The sequence below is a fragment of the Sinocyclocheilus anshuiensis genome, unplaced genomic scaffold (genome assembly GCF_001515605.1).
Source record: "Sinocyclocheilus anshuiensis isolate Anshui unplaced genomic scaffold, SAMN03320099.WGS_v1.1 scaffold1049, whole genome shotgun sequence".
NCBI classification, from domain to species: Eukaryota; Metazoa; Chordata; class Actinopteri; order Cypriniformes; family Cyprinidae; genus Sinocyclocheilus; species Sinocyclocheilus anshuiensis.
This window is the reverse complement of record NW_015557197.1, coordinates 1,496,585-1,501,791: the sequence shown is the minus strand read 5'-3', so window position 1 is coordinate 1,501,791 and position 5,207 is coordinate 1,496,585. Positions and strand designations below refer to the sequence as shown.

Here is a 5,207-nt window from a genome sequence, read left to right as displayed (position 1 = left end):
TTATAAAGAATATCTCTTTGGATTTGAGACTTTAGTCTTTGCAACTTTACAGATCTTCTTTATGCACCAAGAGCTTGTAACACTCCAAAGAGAAAGGAAAAATTGATATGACCCCTTTAAGTCTATCTATCATTCTGTCTGTCGTTCTATCTATTGTTCAATCTATTTATCATTCTGTCTTTTGGTTTATCGTTCTGTATGTCTATCTAGTACATGTTCTATTGTTTGTCTATCGTATTGTTCTATCCTTCAGTCTATCTATCATTTTGTCCATTGTTTTATCTCTGGTTCTGTCTATCGGATCATTCTATATGTTGTTCTGTCTTTGATTCTGTTGTTCCATCTTTCATTCTGTTTATCATATCGTTCGATATACAGTATTATTCTATCATTCTATCTGTTATTCTGTCTGTCTGTCTTTGTCCATCATCACAACTAATACAAACACAGAGATTTATGCTGGTCAAACCTGCAGTAGAATTCGTTCAGATCGTCTGCCAGTTGTTGATTCACCGCAGTGCTGGGGGATGGTGTCTTGTAATTGTAATTGGTCTAAACTTATGGCAGCATTAATACATGCTTATTCCTTTGATACCATTTTTCCTTTTTCTATCTATCCTATTTTTTCCATTTGCAGTTTAGAAAATTTTGTTAGAGGACTGGATATATAAAAAAGCCATAATGGATCAATAAACCATGATAACCAAAAGGTATAAATATAGCCTATGAATAAAACAATTGGGCAACCACAGGAAGAGATATGTTTTATCAATTTTAAAACAACAAAGTGAGACAGTTGAAGCAGAAGAGGAAGAAAGAAAATGCAATAGCTGCGAGGTGAAGTAAAAATGATACAGACTAACGTGAGACGGAATAGGAAATGGAGACAGAAAAGAAATGGGAACAGATTTGCTGTTAGAGGAAATTATGTCACCTGATGTCACAAGGCATAACAAAGCCGTTCAGATACAACGCCAATTTGTAGGCCGACACAAAAAGCTAATTAGCCATGGGTTCCCCCGGGAACTTCTAATGGGTTTGCAGAATAGCTTAGATTAAAAAAAAAAATTACAAAAAAAAAGATATATTTTGCATGTTACATATGCATACGATAATTATTTTTACAAAACAAGTCTCTTCAAATAATATTAACCACAGACCTTATTTTCCTGTCATGAATGACACAGAGCTTTAAGCTTTTGTTCATTGTGTTTTTTGTGTTCATGTTACACATATTGGACAATGAATCAAATTAATTACAACAGCAATGTGTAATTGCGAGCTGCTCCACAAACTAATTGCATATTAAGAACATGATGTTCATTAGTGTTTCTCATTAATCACATAATTACTTACATGGTAACACGAAAACTAATGTTAAGTATGATTGTATTTTGTTTCTGATTTTTTTTTTTTTTTTTTTGTTCCATTTGTGTGATTTGCTCTGTCTTTCTGCAAAAACAAACCACTCATCACAGAGCCAAGTCCAATTCTAATGACAGGTAATGTGAGCGGTGCGAGGCCTGAGGTGTACAGGAGATCATGGGTCGCAGATGTGTGCCAGCGCTGAGTGTTTACAGAAGCACAGCAAACACATCTTTCATTACGTCTCTCACGCCTGGGGACTGGAGAAATCTGAATGGAGGGCATTGTTCTTTTCTGTGACACCGCAAAGGACAAATATTACAGCACTACAAGCAGTCGCTCCCTTCACCGTTTGTCTTATTCATAAGGTCTTCAATTAGGATGTAAAGTTCACATAGGGGCTTTACTTTAACTCCGTAGGCCGGCCTAATTTGGCTGCACCATTTTTTCTTAAGGCAAAAAGTAAGATGGTGGCCATTAATTCTCCATAAAGTAGCATAACATGAATGTATTAATCCGTCAAACAGCTATCAAATCTGTATAAATAGTGTTGAAAAGCAATTTAAAAGGAAGAGTTCACCCAAAAACGACAATTCTGTCATCATGTACTCACTCTCAAGTTGTTCGATGCCTGTATGAGTTTCTTTCTTCTGTTGAACTCAAAAGAAGATATGTTTGCTGGTCCCCGTTGACTGCCATAGCTAGTATGGAAAAATGTCTTCCCCACATTCTTCAAAATGTTTTAGTTTGCGTTCAGGAGAAGAAAGATATAGCCTACAAGAACATAAAAAACTATGATAGGCTATGTATATGGAACTGCGTCTAAAATTAACTAGAGGAAATTATTTCAGTTAATACCTACAAGAAACTGTAAATATTGATAGTTATTTATGTTTTTATTATTATTATCTTAAAATGTAAACAAGTATAAATACCAACATCAACACTGCGTCATTACGTTAGCATCGCTCTTGTAACATGGACGAGCAGCGAATGGTCGTGAACGTTGAGAAACATTCGGATGTCCCCAAATTCCTAAACTAGGAAACCACTGGAGAGGCTGGAGAATCATCATGGATGTCTTGAAAATACAAGGTGTGTGCTCTTATTTTTTACACTCAGCTGGTGTTGACTACCTAGTGCGATAGAGCGCGCAAACGGGTCAAAGGAACTTTATCTCAGTGGTTGTGGTTATGTTGCGTCGCGTTTGGTTAGGGCACTGTGTCGTGCGACATATAAGCTGTTAGGGTTATTCTGCTGTTTATTTTCAAATGTTACCCCGATATTACTGTTTCGCAAACATTGCATTTATACGTGTAGTTACGGTTATGTTCATGGTTCAACGCAAATATTTCGTATAAGTGCGGTAATTGTACTCTAGCGACTTTGCAAGGCAGGTGCAACAGGCCTTTGTACTTGTGCCTACTTTAAAGGGGTGATATGATGTTGCTAAAAAGAACGTTATTTTGTGTATTTGGTGTAATGCAATGTGTTTATGCGGTTTAAGGTTCGAAAAACACATTATTTTCCACATAATGTACATTATCGTTTCTCCTCTATGCCCCGCCTTTCTGAAACGCGGCGATTTTTACAAAGCTCAACGGTCTGAAAAGCGAGGTATATGCTGATTGGCCAGCTATCCAGTGCGTCGTGATTGGCTGAATACCTCAAGCGTGTGACGGAAATGTTACGCCCCTTACCATACTGTGGCTGTGTCCGAAATCGACCCCTATACCCTTAAATAGGGCACTATTTGAGGGAACAGCCATTTTTAGTGGTGTCCGAAACCATAGTGGACGTTCTCGGGTGCACTCATTCAATCCCACAATGCACTGCAAAAACGAGTGTACAACTGGTGCACGCTCAACTGCTAGAGAATGCCCATAATGCACCTTGAGAGTCACACGCCAAATTAATTCCCGCATCTCGCCAGAAGATGGCGCCCGCAGCTGAATAATCAATCCGTTCATTTTTACAAAGCGCTCATCCATGGCGTACAGCATAATGTACAACACGGTTATAAATTCATTGTAAATTGATTATTAAATAGTTTGATTAGGGTTTATACATAATTTCCGTGACAGAGTTCAAGATAAATCTTTTAATCTTACTACTGGAACTTGCAGTTAAGTTTCAAATTATTAATAAACCCTTCCGGCACACTCAGTGTGTGAATTCACTCACTTGTTTTCATTGACTCCTTCAAGTGGACTAATAGTGATTGGTGGTGATTTCAAACAAAGCAAAGGTCTTCAGACTCACTAGAAACTTCAGGTAAGTGTGTTGGCACTAAACTCTGCAGGATGGTGGACCTCCAGGAGCAGGATTGGACACCCCTGCTCTAGAACATTACATACAGTGTAAAAATGAATCCTATGTTTTTACTTTAAATTCACTGTAATGTGCAGATCAATGTCTGATATTGGATTACTATGTGTGTTTATGGGTTTTTAATCACAGTAACAGAATGACGAGTCCTAATTCTTTTAGCAGTTATTAAATACTTCCTGAAAAACATGATGACATCTAATGACCTTTATTGGCCTCATTCACTTTGTTACACAAACTAAATGATCCAGACATGAATATGCAATAATATGTCACAATATCAGTTTTTGGGAGTGACAACGGCATTTACTTAAAGGTGTGAATCCTGAAGTGTTCCGTTAAAGGTCCACTGAAGTGCATATGTGGTGACGTAATTTCAACTAAAACAAGAAGACAAGGGGCGGGATATATCGAGGCGCTCTAGCCCTTTGTTAAATGGCCAATAGTGTTTCATTCATATCAGCTTGGGCGAGACGGGTAGCTGCTGCCTGGAGCAATGGGTATGCTGGAAGGAGGCGCTCCGAAAGGTAAATCAGTACAACTACCCCTATCCCTACCCCCGCACCCTGACAGACAGCTTTGTCGACCAATCATGAAGACCTTTCTCCATGCCCCCACCTTTTCGGATGCCTTAACCCTACACCATGCCCATTGCTCCAGCCTGCAGTTATCTCTACTTGGCTTGGGCCAGAGTCATTGATTCCGGTAAACCTGCTTTTGATAGCTTATGACATCCAGATTATCCCTTTGGAATTTGAAACAGTTACTAAGGCAAAACAGTGACCATAATCTTGCTGAGGATGGATATATTGATAAATTGCACCGGTGGTATCCGCTGATATATAACAGATGCCATTCACCAATATATGTCTATACAGACTCCGCATGAGAAACAGCACTGATGAGTTGAAGAGATGCCACCATTGATCTTTGATCAGAACATCTGTCTCATCAATATCGCTATAAAATATAGCATTCTGTGTAGAATTCAGATAGGTCTGAGAAGTTTTGTTGTCTGTGCCGGTTCACACATGTCTCCGGACCAGAGCACAGTGTAACCACTCTGCTGTGCTATTCCAATCAAAAATCCTGGGCTGGTACCAAGATCCTGGTTCCGAACAGGCCCCGAAACCTTGCTGGTCTCGAACAAGGGATCCTATGACGTCAGTAGGCGGAGCTTCCCCTATACCCTTAAATAGGGCACTATTTGAGGGAACAGCCATTTTTAGTGGTGTCCGAAACCATAGTGGACGTTCTCGGGTGCACTCATTCAATCCCACAATGCACTGCAAAAACGAGTGTACAACTGGTGCACGCTCAACTGCTAGAGAATGCCCATAATGCACCTTGAGAGTCACACGCCAAATTAATTCCCGCATCTCGCCAGAAGATGGCGCCCGCAGCTGAATAATCAATCCGTTCATTTTTACAAAGCGCTCATCCATGGCGTACAGCATAATGTACAACACGGGTATAAATTCATTGTAAATTGATTATTAAATTGTTTGATTAGG

The 5,207-nt window shown here is 39.3% G+C and overlaps 1 long non-coding RNA gene across 1 annotated transcript in view; it reads left to right on the top strand.

Annotated features, from left to right (window-relative positions):
* The first annotated feature begins 2,334 nt into the window (after positions 1 to 2,334).
* LOC107678827 (uncharacterized) overlaps positions 2,335 to 5,207 on the top strand; it is a 52,714-nt gene continuing 49,841 nt past the window's right edge. Inside the window, exon 1 of the long non-coding RNA XR_001632974.1 lies at positions 2,335 to 2,460. This is a non-coding gene — a long non-coding RNA (uncharacterized LOC107678827). The remainder of the gene's footprint in view (positions 2,461 to 5,207) is intronic.